At 45.1% G+C, this 25,163-nt stretch overlaps 1 protein-coding gene across 6 annotated transcripts in view; it reads left to right on the top strand.

Moving 5' to 3' along the window:
- Positions 1-25,163, top strand: part of RASL10B (RAS like family 10 member B) — a 58,636-nt gene that overhangs the window by 15,982 nt on the left and 17,491 nt on the right. For 5 of the 6 annotated variants that reach the window (XR_011363375.1, XR_011363374.1, XM_069972712.1 and 2 more), the window contains exon 2: positions 23,789-24,214. The gene's annotated coding sequence lies outside the window, so the exon portion shown is untranslated. Of the gene's footprint in view, positions 1-23,788; positions 24,215-24,444; positions 24,527-25,163 lie in introns of those variants that run through there. The other variant, XM_069972711.1, reaches the window with a different exon arrangement.

The following is a 25,163-nucleotide window of genomic DNA, read 5'->3' as shown; positions in this document are numbered from 1 at the left end:
GCCATTGATTTGAATGGACGGAAATAATTGCTGGTGTATGAATCAGCATGTTGTTATACAGCAGTGATTTAAAGTGATATTACTTCCCCCCCCCCCCCCCCCCCCCCTGTCCACAAGTTTAGATGCTGCACATTCTATATATACCTGTATAACACTTGTCTGTGTCTTCTTTCTCATCGAAAATCAATCAGCAGTTAGACTCCGCCTAGGTGACACTAACTGCTGTGAAGCCCCGCCTAGGTGACACTGTTCACCAAATATGTGCAACCCGGCCAGAAGCACAGTCCCCCCCCCCCCCTTCCTTGCAATTGCATCCAGGTGAGGTTTTATAACCATTTAAATGCCACTGTCAGTTTTGACAGCAGCATGTAAATGGTCAATTAGCCGGGCCCAACGATCGGCCACCACCAGCTAATAACTGTGGGCCCCCGATGCTCGTAGCACATGTTTCCATCCTACCTGCCCTAGAATGTATGGGTATGTGATGGGGCTGGAAGGGGTTAAAGGGGTACTCTGGCAAAAAAGAAAAAAACATTCAAATCAACCCTACCAGAAACTTTTATATAGATTTGTAAATTACTTCCATTTAAATTTAGATCTTTCAGTACCTATCAGCTGCTTTATGTCCTGCAGGAAGTGGTGTATTCTCTCCAGTCTGACACAGTGCTCTCTGCTGCCACCTCTGTCCATGTCAGGAACTGTCCAGAGCAGGAGAGGTTTTTTATGGGGATTTGTTGCTGCTCTGGACAGTTCCTGACATGGACAGAGGTGGCAGCAGAGAGCACTGTGTCAGACTGGAGAGAATACACCACTTCCTGCAGGACATACAGCAGCTGATAAGTACTGGAAGACTGGAGATTTTAAAATGGAAGTCATTTACAAATCTATGTAACTTTCTGACACCAGTTGATCTACAAGTTTTGCCTCTTGTTTTAACTTTAGAGACTTGTCTGTAATTTGTAATTTGTTTAATTTGTAGTTAGAGAGTTTGATATCCCAGATTGTTTGTAGCCTGTAGACCTGGCCGGTGCATTGATGTCGACCTTACAATATATCGGCTACCTTAGGGCCAGTTCACATTGAGCAAAATCGGCGGAATTCTTTGGGTGGAGAGCAGAGGAAGCGGAGGGGCGCGAGAGATTCTGTGAAATTCCACCGATTTTGCTCAGTGTGAACATACCCTAACCCTGCAATGTTATATACTACTTACAGTTTATCTCTATATAACATATAAGCACATAAACCTTTTCTGTCCATTTTGGAAGCTGAATTCTCTTTTAGCGCCGACAGATGACAATTCAGGAAACTAGGGCAAAGTGACTAAAATGCTGCTACCCGAGTAATCCTCTTAGATGCTCCCACTGTATTCTGAGGCTTTGGCCGCCACACAAAAGGTTGATTGAAGGATAAATAGACAACAGAAGTGCTTGTATTTCCGTCAGGGTTGTGATGTACTCGGGGATGTTCCATGAAGAAGTGTGAGCCGGAAAGAACAGACATTGAAAACAACATCTTTAAGAATGTAAAGTCGTATGATCTCGGTAATGGCCAGATATATCTCTGCTTTAAAACCACATACAGCCCATTTGGAACCCCATGACCACTATCACTACCACTACAGACCCTATGCAGTTACATCCAGTGACTCACAGGGGGCATCTTCTCTGATTAGAGTCTTTCAATCTTAAAATCTTCTCCTGGCCACAAATCCCTTCTCCAGAATCTGCCAGAGAAACAGTTTAGGCTCCTTGCTGTAGCACATATAGTTGTACCCCCTGTGCCCATATATAGTAGTTAGGTCCCTCTGTGCCCCCCATATAATAGTTATGTATGCTCTGTGACCCTATATAGTAGTAAGTATAGTAGTGTAGGCTTTACTTTACAGGCTTCTCTGTGAAGTCACCTATAATATTAAGCTCCTGTGTGCAGCCCCTATGTTGTATAAGCCCCTGTGTGCAGCCCCTATGTTGTATAAGCCCCTGTGTGCAGCCACACTGTATTATATGCCCGTGTGTTGTCCTAGTGGTACAGGCCCCTGTGTGTTGTCCCGGTGGTATGGGCCCCTGTGTGCCGCTCCAGTGGTATGGGCCCCTGTGTGCCGCTCCAGTGGTATAGGCCCCTGTGTGCCGCTCCAGTGGTGTAGGCCCCTGTGTGCCGCTCCAGTGGTATAGGCCCCTGTGTGCCGCCCCAGTGGTACAGGCCCCAGTGGTATAGGCCCCTGTGTGCCGCCCCAGTGGTATGGGCCCCTGTGTGCCGCCCCAGTGGTATAGGCCCCTGTGTGCCGCCCCAGTGGTACAGGCCCCAGTGGTATAGGCCCCTGTGCGCCGCCCCAGTGGTATAGGCCCCTGTGCGCCGCCCCAGTGGTATAGGCCCCTGTGCGCCGCCCCAGTGGTATAGGCCCCTGTGCGCCGCCCCAGTGGTATAGGCCCCTGTGCGCCGCCCCAGTGGTATAGGCCCCTGTGCGCCGCCCCAGTGGTATAGGCCCCTGTGCGCCGCCCCAGTGGTATAGGCCCCTGTGCGCCGCCCCAGTGGTATAGGCCCCTGTGTGCCGCCCCAGTGGTACAGGCCCCAGTGGTATAGGCCCCTGTGTGCCGCCCCAGTGGTATAGGCCCCTGTGTGCCGCCCCAGTGGTATAGGCCCCTGTGTGCCGCCCCAGTGGTATGGGCCCCTGTGCGCCGCCCCAGTGGTATGGGCCCCTGTGCGCCGCCCCAGTGGTAAGGGACCCTCTGCAGCCCCCATAGTGAGATTTAAAAAAAAAAGCCTACTCTCCACTCTCTGCAGCTTTTCTCTCTTCTTCCTTCTCCTGGTGAGTCCTAAGCCTGTCAGGCTGCCTGCGGTCATAAGACTGATAGACAGTGTGGGAGCCGATTGCTTTTCTTTCTGTCAATCTGGGCACCCTATAAGTATGTCCCTGTCTGCTGGGGCCCCCTTTTGTCTGATGGGGTGATGCGCTATGTGCAGTTGCACAGGCTGATCCGGTAGTAGTCCTCCATGAGCAGCGGTGGCATCTTCCTATAAGGCTTTGGATACAGTCGTGCCTAATATTTAGCACAACTCTTACAGGTGAGTGTGATCAGCGCATTAGTGAGTGTGAACAGCGTATCAGGTACATTGTTTGTTTTTTTTTGTTTATTTTTTTTAACTTTTTTTTTTTTTTACATCAGCCAATCATAATTTTTTTGCCCCGCTCTATGTGACCATATCTCTTCCCCTCTGTCATGGGCCTCCATTGATTCATAGAGGGGAGGGGATATGATCACACTGGGAGGCGGCGGGCCCGAATCCAGTGTATAGAGCTGGGGTGGGGGGTGCACGGCAATAGAACGGCTCAGAGTGCGGGGATTTTAAAAACAGGAGCAAAAAAAGGACCGAGTCACCAGGATCCCTGTGCTGGCGCCAGTCGGCTAATGTGTAAAAAAAAAAAAAAAAAAAAAAAAAAGTTGATGAACCTTATGGAACATTTTCTTTAATCATGATAATAACCTCCCCAAATGTTCCTAATCAGAAGAACGATTATTAATCAGTATAAGTGTCCTCCTTAGTACATGGCCCAGTGAGAGAGAATATGATATCCATAGATAATAGAATGGACTCTATAGTTATATATATTATAAATCGTATATGTACCTGGCCGTTATCCTATAATTTTCCCCTGGGGACTGGCAGAGTGATGCCCATCCAGGGACACCGCACTCCTGATCCTCAGCCAAGTAACGGGGAAAAGTAAGAAAACCTTGTGAAGGTGACCTTGGCCTGATCCAGCATTGTATGAGACGTTTCCTGGCATGTACTGGTGTCCCATAGACTGATACCCCTCACCTCCACTTGGCCCATTGAAGACCATGAATGATCTGTCAATAAGATAACTGCGCCGCGTTAGAATATAATATTTTATTAATCCCTGACGAAATTGACCTTGTTGGCCGGTCATGTGTGGGCAGCTTCTCCGCTGACGTGACCGCTACCTTCACTTGTTTTTTGTTTCCCAGATTCCCAGAAGACAGACGATTACTCATGTGATATCAAATATAAATGGACAAGCTGACATTTAATTTATATAGTATATGTTGTATCAAATCCTGCATAGAATTCCCTTACCTATCTGCTTTGGTTTTGAAACCACCAAAATCTGTTTTGGGGGTCTTAGGTACTCGGTACTCACAGAACGCATCTCTTTCCCTCAGATGTTTATCACAGTCCTCCCACCCGGCCTCCTCCCCTCCCACAGCACTCCCACTGACGGGTTCCTGTCCATAGCAGTTGCAGGACATCTTGTTTCACTGCAGACTATTGCACAGTGAAGCTGCAGCATCAGCTGCTTGCATTCCCTGCCTGCTCTCCTACCTTGGCTATGCTTAGAACAAGGCAGCATGCTGTAAACACACCTCAGTCCCCCTAAATACCCCATTAAAGGTATATATAAAAAAGAGAAGATGTCCAGCACCGATGCGATATTCCAATATTTGACGTCTTTACTAGTAGTAAAACACGTCATAGTCCACCTCCATGTTTCATGTCTTGATTAAGGGCTATCTGGTCTGAAACGTGTAGTTGGACTATGGAGTGTTTGTTTTACTACTAATACAGACGTCAGATATTGTAATATTGCATCGGTGCTGGACATCTTCTTTTTTTTTTTGGTATCCTGAGTGGGCTGCTTTGCCACGCAGCGGTCCGTGCACCTACCAATAGACCATGAGAAGATGGTGAGCTGCTATATCTACTTTTCATTTAAAGATGTATATTGATGCCCTAAACTGACAGCTGTCACTGTGGTTGCACCAGGACTTGCAGCCTGAATACAGACTCAAAATATATCCATATCATGCTAGTGGGAAAGTGGCCTTAGGGTGGTCTTAAAGGAATATCCCCTAAAACAACCGGCAATTCTGTGACACTGGTGCGCCCGCATTCGAATTCAGCAGAAATGAAGATCATCTGGCCGATACTGCAGTGTGTGCCCGCATCCAAATTCACTGCTGCACACAATGGATCGTGCGACTGGAGCCGAACACTCCATTGTGTGAACTGACATGTCTGTGCGGCCACTATTCAATGAATAGCTGCCGCAGAGATCTGACAAGTCAGTTTTTCATGCGACCGGATGGAATCCCCGCCGGAGCGTATAATATGTATATACGCTCCGGCCGGGATTCCATTCATTCACATACAACGTATGCAACAATGGCCGTGATTTATGCAAAATACAGACACTCTGCGGGGATCCTGATCGCACTGCCTGACTGCCGGAAATGTACTGCTTACCTCCGTGCAGTCTGATTTTCTGATAGTTGGCCACAGGCAGGCTCTATCAGATGATCGCAGATAACACTGATCCCTGATATGCTATGGCCACAGGCAGGCTCTATCAGAAGATCACAGATTACACTGATCCCTGCTATGCTATGGCCACAGGCAGGCTCTATCAGAAGATCACAGATTACACTGATCCCTGCTATGCTATGGCCACAGGCAGGCTCTATCAGAAGATCACAGATTACACTGATCCCTGCTATGCTATGGCCACAGGCAGGCTCTATCAGAAGATCACAGATAACACTGATCCCTGCTATGCTATGGACACAGACAGGCTCTATCAGATGATCGCAGATAACACTGATCCCTGATATGCTATGGCCACAGGCAGGCTCTATCAGAAGATTGCAGATTACACTGATCCCTGCTATGCTATGGCCACAGGCAGGCTCTATCAGAAGATCACAGATTACACTGATCCCTGCTATGCTATGGCCACAGGCAGGCTCTATCAGAAGATCACAGATAACACTGATCCCTGCTATGCTATGGACACAGACAGGCTCTATCAGATGATCGCAGATAACACTGATCCCTGATATGCTATGGCCACAGGCAGGCTCTATCAGAAGATCGCAGATTACACTGATCCCTGCTATGCTATGGCCACAGGCAGGCTCTATCAGAAGATCGCAGATTACACTGATCCCTGCTATGCTATGGCCACAGGCAGGCTCTATCAGAAGATCACAGATTACACTGATCCCTGCTATGCTATATTGTAATATTGCATCGGTGCTGGACATCTTCTTTTTTTTTTTGGTATCCTGAGTGGGCTGCTTTGCCACGCAGCGGTCCGTGCACCTACCAATAGACCATGAGAAGATGGTGAGCTGCTATATCTACTTTTCATTTAAAGATGTATATTGATGCCCTAAACTGACAGCTGTCACTGTGGTTGCACCAGGACTTGCAGCCTGAATACAGACTCAAAATATATCCATATCATGCTAGTGGGAAAGTGGCCTTAGGGTGGTCTTAAAGGAATATCCCCTAAAACAACCGGCAATTCTGACACTGGTGCGCCCGCATTCGAATTCAGCAGAAATGAAGATCATCTGGCCGATACTGCAGTGTGTGCCCGCATCCAAATTCACTGCTGCACACAATGGATCGTGCGACTGGAGCCGAACACTCCATTGTGTGAACTGACATGTCTGTGCGGCCACTATTCAATGAATAGCGGCCGCAGAGATCTGACAAGTCAGTTTTTCATGCGACCGGATGGAATCCCCGCCGGAGCGTATACTATGTATATACGCTCCGGCCGGGATTCCATTCATTCACATACAACGTATGCAACAATGGCCGTGATTTATGCAAAATACAGACACTCTGCGGGGATCCTGATCGCACTGCCTGACTGCCGGAAATATACTGCTTACCTCCGTGCAGTCTGATTTTCTGATAGTTGGCCACAGGCAGGCTCTATCAGAAGATCACAGATTACACTGATCCCTGCTATGCTATGGCCACAGGCAGGCTCTATCAGAAGATCGCAGATAACACTGATCCCTGATATGCTATGGCCACAGGCAGGCTCTATCAGAAGATCACAGATTACACTGATCCCTGCTATGCTATGGCCACAGGCAGGCTCTATCAGAAGATCACAGATTACACTGATCCCTGCTAGGCTATGGCCACAGGCAGGCTCTATCAGAAGATCACAGATTACACTGATCCCTGCTATGCTATGGCCACAGGCAGGCTCTATCAGAAGATCGCAGATTACACTGATCCCTGCTATGCTATGGCCACAGGCAGGCTCTATCAGAAGATCGCAGATTACACTGATCCCTGCTATGCTATGGCCACGGGCTGGCTCTATCAGAAGATCACAGATTACACTGATCCCTGCTATGCTATGGCCACAGGCAGGCTCTATCAGAAGGTCACAGATAACACTGATCTCTGATATGCTATGGCCACAGGCAGGCTCTATCAGAAGATCGCAGATTACACTGATCCCTGCTATGCTATGGCCACAGGCAGGCTCTATCAGAAGATCACAGATTACACTGATCCCTGCTATGCTATGGCCACAAGCAGGCTCTATCAGAAGATCACAGATAACACTGATCCCTGATATGCTATGGCCACAGGCAGGCTCTATCAGAAGATCGCAGATTACACTGATCCCTGATATGCTATGGCCACAAGCAGGCTCTATCAGAAGATTGCAGATTACACTGATCCCTGCTATGCTATGGTGTATGTAATCTAATGTAACTGTGTAAAAGTCCCATAGGGGGACTAAAAAAGTGTAATAAAATAAATAAATGTTTTTAAAAATGCCCCAAAGCCCCTCCCCTTGTAAAAGTCCAAATCACCCCCCCTTCCCATTTTATAAATAAAACACATAAAAGTAAAAAAATAAATAAACATATAATATACTGTAGCGTGCGCAATTGTTTTCTCTATTAAAATAAAACAATATTATTATTGCACGGTGAGCGGCGTAAACAAAAAGCGTTAAAAAAAATGCCAGGGTCGCTGATTTTTTAAATTACATTTTATATATATTTAAAAAAAATTATGAAAAGTGATCAATACATCTGATCTAAACAAGCATGGTACTAATAAAAAATAGAGATCATGGCACAAAGAATGACATTGATCATTTTCAGCCTCTGTAGCAACACAAATTCAGACCCCATAAAGGAGTTGCCCCAGTCTTAGTGGCTTATGGGCTGTCCTGGTGATAAAAAAAATGATACTCTCCTTTCTTAATCTCACACTGCTTCCATCCTGGTCTCTACTCCTTTCTGCTTTCAGGAAGCACTTGCTCAGCCAGTCCCTGGTCATAGTGGCTTGTGATTGGCTGAGCAAGCACTTCCTGTAGGTCGGTTGGAAAGCAGGAAGTGCTGCTCACCCAGACCAGGGACCATTGAGACAGATGTGGAAGGGGATTTGGGCAGGTGAGTATTTTTTTTTCAAGGATCACATAGCTGTAACAATCACTTCTGCTCATCTGACCCTTAAAGGGGTTGTTCACCAAAAAAATTTTTCTTTCAAATCTGGTGCCATAAAGTGCCAGAGATTTGTAATTCACTTCTATTAAATAATCCTAAGTCTTCCAGTACTTATCAGCTGCTGTTTGTCCTGCAGGAAGTGGTGTTTTTTTTCCAGTCTGACACAGTGCTCTCTGCTGCCACCTCTGTCCATGTCATGAACTGTCCAGAGCAGCAGCAAATCCCCATAGAAAACCTCTCCTGCTCTCCAGACTGGAAATAATACAACTTCCGGCTGGGCATACAGCAGCTGATAAGTACTGGAAGGCTTGAGATTTTTTAATAGAAGTAAATTACAAATCTCTGGCACTTTATGGCAGCAGTTGATTTGAAAGAAAAATTTTTTTGGTGTACAACCCCTTTAAGACCACCATGGGAACTGTCCTGTCAGTCCCAGCTCCACATAAGAAAGTAGAAAAGCATTGTGCTAGCCTGTACAGCTATGCAGTTATGGAGCCCGTCTCTTCTATACAGTGTGCATATCAAAAACTCAACAAATCTAGGCCAGTGTGGTTAAGCACAATTCCTATTCAACATTGAAGATAGAAATGTCACATGACATTCCAGTTATGTAACTAATTCTCATCTGTTAAGAAAAAGCTGTTGTTTAATAAGAAGGAAAGCTCCGTCCTCACATTTATGGACCTAAAGGGATAGTTCTTCAAATCATCTGGTGTCAGACATTTGTGATTTACCGCTATTAAAAAAATATTGTATTCCAGTACTTATCAGCTGCTGTATGTCCTGCAGGAGTTGGTGTATTCTCTCCCATTTGGAAAGCAGAAGAGGTTTTCTATTGTAATTTGCTGCTGCTGCTCTGGACAGTTCCTGACATGGACAGAGGTGGCAGCAGGGAGCACTGTGTCAGGACATACAGCAGCTGGTAAGTTAGGAAGACTTAAGGTTTTTTAATAGAAATAAATTACAACTCTCTGGCACTAGTTGATTTGAAATAATTTTTTGTGCACTACCCCTTTAAAGTGAATGTATCACCTAGATTTTCTTTTACTGATGAGAGCCAAATACTACAAGTTGTTCTTTTTTCTAATCTGTTTCTATTTCTGTATTTATTTTTTTCACTTTTTGTTCATTGATTTTGGGGGCTGCCATGGTGCCTGAGCAGAATAACAACACTTAGTTACATGCTTTACAGCAAGCCTCATGGACATAGACGACAAAACATTTCTATGCATATGGACTTTCAAGGGGATGTAGGTGCTATGCCTCCAGTGTACTGTGCCACTGTCTCCTCTCTAGTGTACTGTCTCCTCTCTAGTGTACTGTCTCCTCTCTAGTGTACTGTGCCACTGTCTCCTCTCTAGTGTACTGTCTCCTCTCTAGTGTACTGTGCCACTGTCTCCTCTCTAGTGTACTGTGCCACTGTCTCCTCTCTAGTGTACTGTGCCACTGTCTCCTCTCTAGTGTACTGTGCCACTGTCTCCTCTCTAGTGTACTGTGCCACTGTCGTGTATTGTAGTGCTTCTCAGACTGTGGGGGAGGCCTCACCAGTGAGGCGTCCCTAGTTGTTGGTGAGTCCTTTCCTTGACAGCAACAATCTTTGGTTTAGGAACATTATTGACCGATTTTGTACCTATTTTAATGTTATACAGATATTAGGAGATAAATGAAGGGTAGACTGAGCAGTAGTTTTTATATTTCCATGAACTTCCACCACATTTTCTTGGCCAGTCTGGTGAGGCACTGGCATCATTTTGTCTGTTGGTTGAGGCTCCTGTAGAAAAACTTTGAAAAGCACTGCTCTAGTCTGCTGTACCATAGTCCCCTCCTAATACTATGCCACTATCCCCTCTCATCTACTGTACCACTGCCCCCTCCTAATACTATGCCACTATCCCCTCTCATCTACTGTGCCACTGTCCCCTCTAATGTACTGTGTCACTGTCCTCTCTAATGTACTGTACCACTGTCCTCTCTAATGTACTGTACCACTGTCCTCTCTAATGTACTGTACCACTGCCCCCTCTAATGTACTGTACCACTGTCCCCTCTAATGTACTGTACCACTGTCCTCTCTAATGTACTGTACCACTGTCCTCTCTAATGTACTGTACCACTGCCCCCTCTAATGTACTGTACCACTGCCCCCTCTAATGTACTGTACCACTGTCCCCTCTAATGTACTGTACCCCTGCCCCCTCTAATGTACTGTACCACTGTCCTCTCTAATGTACTGTACCACTGCCCCCTCTAATGTACTGTACCACTGTCCCCTCTAATGTACTGTACCACTGTCCTCTCTAATGTACTGTACCACTGTCCCCTCTAATATACTGTACCACTGTCCTCTCTAATGTACTGTACCACTGTCCCCTCTGATGTACTGTACCACTATCCCCTCTAATGTACCACTGTCCTCTAATGTACTGTACCACTGTCCTCTAATGTACTGTACCACTGTCCTCTAATGTACTGTACCACTGTCCTCTCTAATGTACTGTACCACTGTCCTCTCTAATGTACTGTACCACTGTCCTCTCTAATGTACTGTACCACTACCCCCTCTAATGTACTGTACCACTGTCCCCTCTAATGTACTGTACCACTGTCCCCTCTAATGTACTGTACCACTGTCCTCTAATGTACTGTACCACTGACCTCTAATGTACTGTACCACTGCCCCCTCTAATGTACTGTACCACTGTCCCCTCTAATGTACTGTACCACTGTCCCCTCTAATGTACTGTACCACTGTCCCCTCTAATGTACTGTACCACTGTCCTCTCTAATGTACTGTACCACTGTCCCCTCTGATGTACTGTACCACTATCCCCTCTAATGTACCACTGTCCTCTAATGTACTGTACCACTGTCCCCTCTAATGTACTGTACCACTGTCCTCTAATGTACTGTACCACTGTCCTCTAATGTACTGTACCACTGTCCTCTCTAATGTACTGTACCACTGTCCTCTCTAATGTACTGTACCACTGTCCTCTCTAATGTACTGTACCACTGTCCTCTCTAATGTACTGTACCACTGTCCTCTCTAATGTACTGTACCACTATCCCCTCTAATGTACTGTACCACTATCCTCTAATGTACTGTACCACTGTCCCCTCTAATGTACTGTACCACTGTCCTCTCTAATGTACTGTATCACTATCCCCTCATGTACTGTACCACTGTCCTCTCATGTACTGTACCACTGTCCCCTCTAATGTACTGTACCACTGTCCTCTCTAATGTACTGTACCACTGTCCTCTCTAGTGTACTGTACCACTGTCCTCTCTAATGTACTGTACCACTGTCCTCTCTAATGTACTGTACCACTGTCCTCTAATGTCCAGTACCACTGTCCTCTAATGTACTGTACCACTGTCCCCTCTAATGTACTGTACCACTGTCATCTCTAATGTACTGTACCACTGTCCCCTCTAATGTACTGTACCACTGTCCCCTCTAATGTACTGTACCACTGTCCCCTCTAATGTACTGTACCACTGCCCCCCCCCTCTAATGTACTGTACCACTGTCCCCTCTAATGTACTGTACCACTGTCCTCTCTAATGTACTGTATCACTGTCCTCTCTAATGTACTGTGCCACTGTCCTCTCTAATGTACTGTACCACTGTCCCCTCTAATGTACTGTACCACTGTCCCCTCTAATGTACTGTACCACTGTCCCCTCTAATGTACTGTACCACTGTCCCCTCTAATGTACTGTACCACTGTCCTCTAATGTACTGTGCTACTGTTTCCTGTATGGTACCGTTGTAAAGAATGGTGACACAGTTGAATAAGCAGAGAGCAGCCTGCAGGCTTTCTCACCGCAGATCGCTGAAGTGTAACTGAACTGTAATTTTTACAGCCGATTTTAAGAGATCTGCATAGTGTGCATTGGGGTGGGGGCTGCTGGACCTCCTAACATAGGGACCCAGTCACAATTGTGACCATTGCAACCCCTATTGCTACACCACTGGTCTCTACACTGCTGTTATATATATTATATATATATATATATATATATATATATATATATCGGCCTGTGTCTCACCTTTACTACTTCAGCTGCTATTATAATGATTAGGATCATGAATAATGTGTAAACCAAACCCCCACATCTGTATATGACTCACCTTTCCTATACCCATGTGAGGTAGAAGCCTATGCTAGTCTGTGTAGCAGCTTTAGAACTTCCACCTTCTTGTGGTTTAGATAACTATTCCCTATTGGTCCGAGCAGGAGAGATCAGTGATCTCAGGATCACTTAAAGGGCAACTCCGGTGATTTTTTTTTTTCTCCTTTCAAATCATCTGGTACCAGAAAGTTATATAGATTTGTAATTTACTTCTATTTAAAAATCTTCAGTCTTCCAGTACTTATCAGCTGCTGTATGTCCTGCAGGAAGTGGTGTATTCTCTCCAGTCTGACACAGTGCTCTCTGCTGCCACCTCTGTCCATGTCAGGAATTGTCCAGAGCAGGAGAGGTTTTCTCTGGGGATTTGCTGCTGCTCTGGACAGTTCCTGACATGGACAGAGGTGGATTAGTCTGGGTTCTCCTTTAAAACATCCCACTCTTGGAATTTTTCATAGAAGAGTAATGGTGGCTATTGGTTAATAAATATTATAGTGTTACTTGGGGCTGGGGCAGGCCCCCACTTATAGGGACCACCCTGCTAGCGTCACCTATGGATTAGACTATAATTTTCTGTAGTAAATGTCACTTTAAGGATCCTCCCTGTGTTTGACCTTGCCGTCTCAGCCTGGTGTTATATCAGGAAGGTCAGCGCGTTATAATCGTCACCTTCCTAAAATCCCTTTCGGCTTCCTTTTAAAGCCGGTGTTCCTGATTGTGAATGAGCGGAGGCCCGGAGGCCTGGCAGCCGCTTCTCTCCCATAATGTAATGATGCGGCTTTTAGCGTGAACCTGGTCTCGGTTCTTTCCTAATCAGCTCATTTACACTTGTTATATAATATTTTGATAAACACGACATTAATTTCAGATCATTATAATCGTCCTATTTCAGGAAATCTAGTTTATCCCCGATTAGTGGCGTCTAATGATGCCGGCAGGAATGGCTGAGCGCACACGTTATCTCCCGCACTCAGCCCCCTCTCCGCTTTTATAACCGTGTCCTCTTTAGGCTTCTTCCTTTCTGTCGCCGCATTATTTTTCACAACATTGTCTTTTCTTCCTTCATTACAGCTTCCTACTCGTCCTCCGTCCTATTAGTAGATTCCTAAAGAGTCTAGGATTTTTGGGGGGCTGTCTGCACTTTTGCAAATGTAAGGCTGGATTCACACTACGTTTTTGCAAAAAGCGGATGGAAAAGCGGATGCATTTATGTGCATTCGTTTTTCCATTGACAGAAAAAACTGACCAAAACGCATCCTGTTTTTTAACGGGTGGAAAAACGTAGCCACCGTATTTTTGTGTACATTTAAGGGTATACACGTACCGGATCCGCAGCGGATTTCTCACTGAAGATCCCTGACCAAACAAAAGATAGGATATGCTTATAACTAAAGGTGTTTATTCAATAGACAACCATCACCAATATGTACAATTATGTACAGAAATTCGATTTCTCCAAAACAATGATTAATTCAGTAGGAAATAATGCACCATGTCGTGCTAAACTTTCCCTACAAAAATCAGTTAGTCTCGTCCGGTCCAGTCCGTTCCCTGATCCGTCAGAGGGACCAATCGCCAGAAACAAAAAAAGTTTACAAAGTGCAGAAAGAAAGTCTCTGTATGAGAAGTTCCGGAGCTGTGCTTCTGCTATGTGTCGCGTGGCTCTGCAGTGGCGGAGTGTCGGGAGTGCCGGCGGCCGTAGTATGTGTTATAGGCCGCGCGATCACGCCGTATGTGACGTCACTGAGCGGCCTGGGAGCGCGACAAGACACTGACACTCCTCCAATCACGCCCCTGGGGGAGTGTCCGCTCTCCGTATGTAAACAGAGTAGCGGTGTGTTCGGCAATTGAATCCCCCGGACCGTCAGTGCGCCCAGGCAGCAATCACTTAAAGTGCTGTCCTAATATACGGCTAGAAAGGGTCTGTCTGTTACAGGGAGTAGTGCTACGGCCAATCGGTGTTTGTAGGTCATAGGGCTAACGAGGCAAATGAGTAATGATGAAGAGTGGCATGATTGTGTAACGTATGATACAAAATAAAAGTAAAGAGTGGAATGATGCTATAATAAGTATGATGCAAATTAAAGAAGCAACCCTAAATAAAAAATATGTAAGAGGTAATAATGGAAATCCTGAATATGAACTATAACAGTATGGAAGACGTTTATCTGAATGAAACCAATGCTAAATATTGAGAGGAGCCTGTGTGTAACTATTAAGTAGCGATCAGATAGATATGACTGAAATACAAGATGCTTAAACCTATTACACCCTAGAATTCCCTAATTTCTCCCGGTCACTTGCCGAACACACCGCTACTCTGTTTACATACGGAGAGCGGACACTCCCCCAGGGGCGTGATTGGAGGAGTGTCAGTGTCTTGTCGCGCTCCCAGGCTGCTCAGTGACGTCACATACGATGTGATCGTGCGGCCTATAACACATACTACGGCCGCCGGCACTCCCGACACTCCAGAGCCACGGGACACATAGCAGAAGCACAGCTCCGGAAGTTATCTCATACAGAGACTTTCTTTCTGCACTTTGTTAACTTGTTACAGATGAGGGACTTATTTTTACTCATCCCTCTCTCAGGCGGGCACCTTCCGGACCTCCGGGCACTCACCTTGGAGGGAGTTTGTAGTATATTGTGCCCAATGAATCATGATTTGCAATATTAAAAATGGGGGAGGAGACTTATATAGTTTATAAGCTTATAAACTATATATCAGCCACTGCTACATGTGACCTACCCTCTAGCCATACTCCGGACAGTGAGTAGCCATAACCCGCAGCTGTCCCGATTTGTGACATAACACAACTAATTCACTGTGCAATTTAATGTAATTAATATTATTGCATGCCTCGGCGACCCCTGATGAGGTCACCATAACAGGTGGCTGAAACGCGTTGGATCGAGGTGTTGATGTCTAAGGACTGGAGTGCAAATACGACTACTGCTGCCGACACAGGGACCAAGTTGACTAATAGACGGATGGGTCTGTTGGTATAGTCATTGCTCCACCTGATATACTTTATGACACTGGTGAACATTGATACTGTAACATTTGTACAGTGTACTGCAAATAGTGTTTTTGTTTCTGGCGATTGGTCCCTCTGACGGATCAGGGAACGGACAGGACCGGACAAGACTGACTGATTTTTGTAGGGAAAGTTTAGCACGACATGGTGCATTATTTCCTACAGAATTAATCATTGTTTTGGAGAAATCGAATTTCTGTACATAATTGTACATATTGGTGATGGTTGTCTATTGAATGAACACCTTTTGTTATTAGCATATCCTATCTTTTGTTTGGTATTACTAATTGCTGGGATACGGTTTATCTACTGTTTGGTGTAGCATATATACACTGTTGTATACAAGATCCCTGACCAGTAAACTCTATGGGCAGACAAACTCGCAGCAGGATGCACATTGTTTGTCAGCAGCCCGCCCTGTTAACCCCCCAGCCGCCAGAGCCTATACGTCACCTGGTCCCCGCTCCGGCTTGCTTCGGGGCTCCCACCACGTCCCGCTCGGCCAATCAGTGCGCTGCCCCGCTGCAGTGCACTGATTGGGTGAGTGGGACGTGAAGAGACCGGGAGCCCCGAAGCAAGCCGGAGCGGGGACCAGGTGACTTATAGGCTCTGGCGGCCGGGGGGTTAACGGGGTGGGCTGCTTACAAACTCGCAGCGGGATGTGCATCCTGCTGCGAGTTTGTCTGCCCATAGAGTTTACTGGGCAGGGATCCGCAGCGAATCCTGTACGTGTGAACATACCCTAAAAGAAACGGATTGAAGCATTTTGATCCATGTTTTTATTAATAAAAGTCAATGGAAAAATGGATCAAAAGGGTAAAAACGGTTGCAAAAAGCAAATTGCAAAATCGTAGTGTGAACCCAGCCTAACATGTTATAATATATACATATATATATATATATATATATATATATATATTTACTGGAGTACTAGTAATACATAAGACTAAAGATGAGTAAGGCTAGGTTCACACTACGTTTTTGCAATCCGCTTTCTGCAACCGTTTTTTCATTGACTTCGATTATTAAAAAAGGATCAAAACGCTTTTTCTTTATAATGGAAGTCAATGGAACAACAGATCAAAACAAACACAAGCACACACATTCACCCTTTTTTCTTTTTTAACCATTTTTGAAAAAACTGAAGAAAAGAAACGGATTGCAAAAACATAGTGTGAACCCAGCCCAAGCTTCTTGAGTTTTGTTTTTAGGCAGGTTCACTCTGAATTGGCCATCGATTGTGTGGATTCAATGGCCAACTTGAAGTCAGCCGTACACTTGCTGGGCTGGGTGCAAAGTGCCAGGTTCAGCTGATGTACTAGTGTGTGTAAGCAGCGATACATAGAGCATCACTAGAGATGAGTCAACCTCCATTGTGCAGCATTTCAATACAAGTGGCTGCAGAAGTTGGATGCATCCATGTTTTTCAGGCAGCCTTAGGGCTGCATCCAACTCCTTCAGCCACCGATAGGTAAAAATTGCATCACACTCGGGTTAGGACAAGGTTGTTGGTTCACTCATCTCTATGCACCACCACTTACCTCTAGGCTACTGTACGGGAGGTGGGACAGTAGAAAAGACTGTAGCAAATGCCACCAGTTGCTGCCAGCTTTGTTAAACTTTAGGCCTTCACCACTTAAAGAAGTTATCCAGAGAGCAGAAACGGTCCTACCTCTTCTGCTCTCAGGCGCTCCACTTCCTCTGACCGCATAGACATGCAGAGGGAAAAAACAGAGCACCGAAGAGCAGAAGAGGTAGGACCGTTTCTGCTCTCCAGATAAGACACAATTTTCAAATCTGATCCATCTTTATGTACTAATAACTTTGTGATTCTTTAACTAAGCTAAATTATTCTGAGATTTTGGTCGATTTGTGAAACGCTCCAATTTTAAAAATGTTTGCATTTCAGAATTTGTAAGAAAGATAGCCACGACAAATAAACTTGTTCATAATTGATGTTTATAATTGTTTCTTTTCTGTCGGCATTATTGGATAGAGGTCCTTACTTGTTGATGCTTTGTATTTTACGTTAGTGGTTCATTTTAGTTCACTTTATATTGAGCATTTGTCAAATACCCTTAAATTCCATGAAAATCTTTTAAAACATTGGGAGTCTCTGCTTGTAAGAAAGATAGTCATGTCACATAAATAATAATTTAATAATTCACATTTACAATATGTGTACTTTATGTGTTGGCATCATTTAGTAGGTGTTTTAGTTACAGAGTAGGTGGTCACACTCCACATGCTCCATAGTGTGCACTGACAGGTTTTCTGCAGCCACTGTTCAATGAATAGCAGCCACAGAAAACTGACACGTCAGTTTTTTGCGGTGCTGCTAGGGATCCCGGCAGGAGTGTATACTATGTGTATGTATGTATGTATGTACTATGTGTATACACCCAGGCTGTAGTAATCACAGCCGCTGTTGCAAATCGGCAACAACGGCCATGATTATTACATAACTTACGTAGTGTGAACATAGCCTAATAATATAATAGTATAGTATAATACGATATAACCGATACTACTGTTTATCAATCTGTATGAAATACTTTGTACTCGCAGTCGCCCTCCACTATACGTAACGTGGATTCATGGGTTCCCATTTATCTACTGTTCCCAGTTGATGCAGTTTTGAATAATTGTACAAACAGGTTAGAATGAGTTCAGCCATGTTCACCTTTATTATGTAATATATATTGTATCTATAGAATATATGGTTATGGATCCATAGTTTGTACTTTATAAAAAAAAATTAACAGTGATTCACAGAAATCACGTAACCTCTGTAGAATGTAACCCATTGCCCCCTACCCAGTGGCATAGCTACCATAGAGGCAGAGTAGGCAGTTGCTATGGGACCTGTGCAGGAGGAGGGCCACAGGAGAAGGTAAGAGCATGTGTCCTTCTGCTTAATCGCTTATGTACTGCAGTGTGTAAATGACCCAATGTTTACTTACATGCTGCAACACAAAAAAGGGTTAAAAAGCAGAAGACTCTGCTTCACTGCACTGATAACCCCTGAATCTGTATAACTTTCTAACCCCAGATGATTAAAAAAAAAAATTTTTTTAAAGTGAACCCCTGACTTAATTTCCCGCTGGTCAGTGCCCTAGGGGTGAAGCTTAGCCAAGGTGGTGGGGTTGAGGAAGAGGAGGACAGAAAAGACAGGGGCACATATTGACGATTATTATTTGTTTAGTTTTCCTTTCAATAAGAGGAATGACGTGATGGTTGGTGCTCAGATGTGCGTGCATGTGACTGCGGCTCCGTCACGTCATTAGCAGCTATGGGAGAAGAGGATAGAGTCACACGTAGTGATAGAATCCAAGCTCGGGCTGCGGAGTTGTGTCAGGGTGTCAGCACAACAGGAGTGTGAGTCACTCGGGCAGAATTAACCGTAATCTGGATCCATCCCACTGCACTTGTTGTCTTTATTATAAGATCATGAATCACACACAGAATTAGTTTGTTTGACCTCATTCACAATGATTCAGTGTCACTTGCAATTGGATGAAAGAACAGGATCCAACAATCTGAACAGGGTCCGATAATAAGTAACGCTGTGTAGCACAATGATCAGTGAAAACCCCTGAATGTTAATGTTATAATTACTGCGGTACAGACGACTAATTATCTTACAGCAGCAATATATAGGATTCTGGGCTGTGATGGGGTCCCTTGGGCACTTATCGCGGTGGTCCGGAGTGGTGTTGTGACCCACCTGGACTATCGGTACCGCCACCCACAGAAAGCGGAGATGACTCAAGGAGGGTGCAGCTGTGGTGTCGGTGCTGGTACAATGATTACTGAGTCCCAATAGAATAAATAAACTTTCTCTGTACTTAAGAATCTTCCGTGATACAAATAAGCAGTATAATAAATCTGAACTTGACTAGACCTGCACCGAGAACTGTTGAGGTAGAAGTGAAATAGCAGTGCCGGCTTGATTGCATGCTGAGAAGAGTAGAGAGTTCAGAGTGACGGAGAAAAGTAGAGAGAGTTCAGAGTAATGTAGAAAAGTAGAGAGAGTAATGGATAAGAGTAGGTCTTGAAAGTTCAGAGTTGGGGAGAGGAGGTTGTCTTGAGAGTCCCAACCCAATGTAGTACTGTGCTCTGCCAGTACTTAAGTAGAAAACTTGTGTCCGTGTTTCAAACTTTGTCGCTATAACCACCTGTTGCCCTACAGTGTTGGGTGACCCGTCCTCCTAGGGTGACACAAGCCCCAGTTCTAGTTACCTTAGTTGAGCAAGGTGTCCAAAGTTATCTGGTTTCATCTGCATTACAAGATAGAGTATGTAGGCTTGTAGCAACTTTGCTCTATCTGGATCAGTTCCTTTGCTACAGGATATCGTCCTGCACTTTTAGAGACTTCAACAGCGTGGGTTGGGGTGATCCTTGACTTGTCCTCTCTTTAGTTGTTTAGCACTGCATAGTAGGAACAAGTGTTGCTTTAAAGAAGAAAGTCTCTGTAAACAACAAAAATTTTAATCTCCCCCAGTGATAAGTATTCAGCCCCTTTGCTCAGTAAAGAGTAGAAGCCCCCTCCTCCCTTGGGCAACCACACCTCCAATCCACTTGATCCAAAACACAGGTGAGTACGCAGAGGTCGTCAACCACAATGGCCAGATAATATGGAATATAAAATGTATAAAAGGGTAAATGCACAGTGCATTTCCAAGCCGGACTGGCCTCTTCCTCAGGTGCACCTTTCTGTTCTTTATTGTCAAGATGGGGGGTGCAGAGTGTCCATTAATGGGGGGGGGGTGCAGAGTGTCCATTAATGAAACAAAGAGTGAAAATTTAAAGGGGTCTGAACACTTTCCCTACCATGTATTTACCATGTCTGGGTCTCTGTGCAGGAGTGAAGGAGTTACTAAAGAACAATGTTCTCAGCTGTGATTCTGGGAAGACAAGAGCAATAAAAACCGAGTGCGGGGAAATGATGGGATAAGAAATAATCTTTTCTAAGGCATCTTGTTCTGCTAACGTCATGTAGTGTGTAAGCCATGAATTATTCTGTCCTTTAGCTCCTCCATCAAGCGTCACACTCTCTATTTCTAGTCAAGAGCAATAGAGTTCACTTACTTTCCCGACGGACCTGATGAAGATCCGCTCGTAGGTTGTTCAGCCGGTAGCTCCGGGATTGCTAAAACGGCCTCAGTCTAGTAGTAATAGGACGTGTTACCTCAGTGAGAAGACAAGAGAGACTCACTAAGTAGTAATGATTTGGAAAGACGGAGTGAGAGGTCTCGTCTGACGCCATCCTCTCCTGTTCTTGTTGTAGATATTCACCGATGATGCTTAGATGTCTCACCGAGCTCCTTATCATCTTCCATTGCAGTTGAAAACACTAAAGAGGATTTGACAATTGTTTTTTTTTTTTTCTATATATTTCTAGACTTTTGGATATATAATTTTTTTTGTAGTGAAATGAGGTAAAAAAAATAGAACAGCATTAAAAATAATGAATAGAAACTGGAACATCAATGCTTTAAAGGGTTTATGTGCGGTTTTTAATTATTTTTAAGGTTCTTTCTCACTCGATTGCCCGGCTTCAATAAGAGGACGTCTGCTTTAGCCCTTGTACCCACATTCGCACTTGATAACAGCTGAGAAAATGCATAAAAACACATTGCAGAAATGCATTTTTGATCTCGTGCTTTATGAGCAGCCACTGGCAGGACGCCATTTTGCAACAATCTGTCCTTGTCGTAAAGCAATCTGATTAAAGTTGCTCTTACACGGCGCAGTACTGCTGAGAAAGGCAGGCGGCCATTTGCCAGGGTGGCAGCTTTGTGGGTGTAGGGTCACCTGGGCACTTGTCACGGTAGCCTTAAGTGGCTTTGACAACCCCCCCCCCCCACTGCTGACGAGATTTTGGATAACCCTAGTGTAACCTGGTATATGTGCAGGTGCAGAAAAGAATAGACCAGAGTCCAATAACTTAACCAGAATAACGTCCATTTACTTAATATCTTCAGTGCAATACAATAATACTTTGGAAACCAGAGGTGCTGGCAAGCGGCAGTAGTAGGAGTTCGTAGGAAAGTGGAGTAGAGGAGTATCTTAAGGGCCCTGGCCAATGTAGCTGTGTACTTTGCCGGGATAGTGTAGTAGATAAGAGAAGAAAGCATATATATAATGGATCTAACCGCCTTATGCCCTATAGTGTCAGGATACCCGTCCTGTTAGGGTAGCACTGCACGCTAGTGGTGACTGCTTGCATAAAAGAAGTAAGGTTACATCTCATGGTCCCTGACAAGGGTCCTGGCCTACCCAGAGATCTCCCCCTCCCTCAGGAACTAATCTCCCATTTATAGGGGCAAACTAAACCTACTGGTGATTGGTGGGGTTGTGTGTCCAAGAGAAAGAATAGAGATGATAGGGCAGAAAAAAAGAGGGAAAACAGACCTGCACCTGCAGCAGGATAGAAGACAGCATGTGACATAAGACATTTAACCCAATGCTCCCTTCAGCTGTGCATAACATAGAAACTAGAAAATACAGACAGTGACACCTAGTGGGGGAAAACACATAGTGCAGTTTCACTTCATCCCCTTTGTGAGAACCTGAGTGAGATACTTTGCCCAGGTGCATAAGAAGGTTAGTGGCACACCTGTGCTGGGACACTACATGGCATCATGAAAACATGCCACTCACCCCCCTCCCATTCTGCACCGTACATGTACAGTAATCTCTTATGCTCTGAGAATAGAATATAATTGTTATTTCCAAAAGCGCCATCAGTGAATGAGTTTACCATCCAGCAGGTGTCCTGTTAGTAGTAAAAGCTAGAAAATGTCAGTCCAGCTTAGCTGCCGAAATCCAATTAAGAATCGGCGACCAACTGTTGTGTACTTCCTGTTTGTGTTGCGTTTTGGCTCTTCCTTAGTCTGTAATGAAATCACCATGTTCTTAAATGTACGTGGGCTGTGAGCTGTGACTGTGAGAAGCTGTCACGTCTCGCTATGAGTGACCTGGCATCAGCCACCGGTGACCTGCCTCTATTCTGTGCCAGCCAGCCGGAGCCCAGAATCTGCTGTTTACTGGATGACAAAGCCGTCCATGTGATTTCCAATGTATTAGGATCCGACTCGGCAGAGTGTTTCCAGTGATTAAAAAACATTTCAGCGAGATTACAGCATACACAGATGATGAGTGAGAGAAATGAGGCTGTCTAATGTCAGAGCCCGGCTACCTCATCTATAATGGCAGACGGCGGGGATTATGGGATTGTATTTATTATATGGAATCTTTCCTGTTCACCCTTTAATTTTTTTAACCTTAATTGCAATAGTTTTTGAAATATTTCTTAAAGTGTAGCTCTCGTTATAAAAAAAAAACATCATAGAGACATCACAGAGACGAGGAGCGGACGGGACGCACAGAGCGAGGAGCGGACAGGACGCAGAGCGAGGAGCGGACAGGACGCAGAGCGAGGAGCGGACAGGACGCAGAGCGAGGAGCGGACAGGACGCAGAGCGAGGAGCGGACAGGACGCAGAGCGAGGAGCGGACAGGACGCAGAGCGAGGAGCGGACTGGACGCAGAGCGGGGAGCGGACGGGACGCACAGAGCGGGGAGCGGACAGGACGCAGAGCGAGGAGCGGACTGGACGCAGAGCGAGGAGCGGACTGGACACAGAGCGAGGAGCGGACAGGACGCAGAGCGGGGAGTAGGGCCGTCCTCTCCCCATTCGTTCTAACAATCGTTCTGAACACTCAGGACCGGACCGATCAAAACTTTGAACACGTCTCACTTATATGTCAAAGGTTTTTATAATGACAGGTACACTTAAAGATATGTATATATTTGGCATTGTTCCAGTTATAAAGTGGTGGGCAACCTTAATAAGGATACAAAGCGGATCCGCCGTTCCATGAACACGTTTTTGCATTGTTTGATAGGGTCAGTTGTGTTACACAATTTATTTGTGGGCATTCACATGTCTGCAAATTACCGTCCATGCACTATTCTGCAGACCGGAGGTCACACAGCTGTGTCAGTACAATAGCAGAAACTTTTCAACAGTTTCAGAGCTCCTACATACAATATATGCTAATACTACATTGTCTCTAAGATGTCTCTGACATGTTTTTATGACATGTGTCTATGATGTCTCTATGACATGTCTCTATGATGTCTCTTTGACGTGTCTCTATGATGTCTCTATGACATGTCTCTATGACATGTCTCTATGATATATCTCTATGATGTCTCTATGACTTGTCAAACGTTTTCTATGACGACATTGACCCTTTAATAGTAACTGAGACCATGTTATTATAATAATATTCTTTCTCTCCTCCGCAGAACACCTGGTTCCGCACCCTTTTTGGATGTTTTTCTCCTCCACCCTGATATATGAAGTATTATCTGATACATCTGGATGTGACAATCCGGCTACAAGATACGAAAAATCTGCATGAAAATCGGCGTCAGAACTGGGAGCGGACACTGAAGAGGCTATAGCGCCATGCTGAGAGCCATAACTGAGGAGCACACCACTGCGCATGCACTCAGCCGCCTCCTGCTTCAGGTTTATTGACCGTCCAGGAGTCTCCCTGAAGGTCTCCGGAGTTACATTACGTCCTTCTGCTTTGGAAACTTTTGGCCGTTGTGCCCTATTTTGCCAGCAAGATTCTGTGCCGTGTCTGTCCCATATTTCCCGATCTCTAGTTATCCAGTTGGATGACCATCTTGGATTATTACCACTCCCTTACAATAATATTCTCAATGGTGAGACCACTTTTTACTGTATTTCTATAAATCCATTTGTTGAATCTTTCCATCTATTTCATAATTGACCTCTGGCGTACACAGAACTCAGGGGGAGATTTATCACACATGGTGTAAAGTGACACTGGCTCAGTCGCCCCCGGCAACCAATCAGATTCCACCTTTTATTTTCCAAAGAGTCTGTGAGGAATGAAAGGTGGAATCTGATTGGTTGCCGGGGGCGACTGAGACAGCTTCACGTTAGACCATGTTTGATAAATCTCCCCCATAGAATCCCATAGGAAAAACCTAATAATATATCCCATTCTCCAGGTACCTGCATGATGCGTCTATTAGCGTTAATGGTCACCGATCCGTGTTTAGGTCTGAAATTCTGTCATGATTTATTCCATAATATACATTCATTGGTAATTGAACTAGAACCCTGTTTGGCCTGGATACAAGATGAGATACACTTGGGCGCAGAGGTATACAGGTCCCGTATAGCACGGACAAGGAGAGAAGGGAGCTGCTGCACCTCACACCTATGGCTGACACTAATGCCTCTCGGCTACATTTAAAAACCAACGCCAGGATGTTGGTATATAATTTGATCAAACCATATTGCCCCATGTACCACGTGCAGGTGCCCTGGTTTACATGGGTCCCTACACTAACTCACCACTGTGTCAGTCAGCGACCACCAACCCCGCAAAGCGAGCACAAACAGGGAAGGGAGGCCATAGACTGGCCCTGCAAGCCTGATGTGTCAGGACCAATCCCCAAGGGCCCCCCCAAACAAGTGGGAACATGGTCCAATAACTCACCATTGCTCCTGCAGGTATAATGGGAAAGATAGGAAGTACTAGTCATGTGTGCACAGGTGCTTCCTGCTGATTGTGGTCACATGGGTCTTCCAGGAGGAGTGCTAGCATACAGAAAATAGAGAAATGTAAAATGCGACATGGAG

The sequence above is a fragment of the Dendropsophus ebraccatus genome, chromosome 5 (assembly GCF_027789765.1).
Source record: "Dendropsophus ebraccatus isolate aDenEbr1 chromosome 5, aDenEbr1.pat, whole genome shotgun sequence".
NCBI classification, from domain to species: domain Eukaryota; kingdom Metazoa; phylum Chordata; class Amphibia; order Anura; family Hylidae; genus Dendropsophus; species Dendropsophus ebraccatus.
Note: the sequence above shows the minus strand (reverse complement) of the source record. Positions and strands in the feature narration are given on the sequence as shown.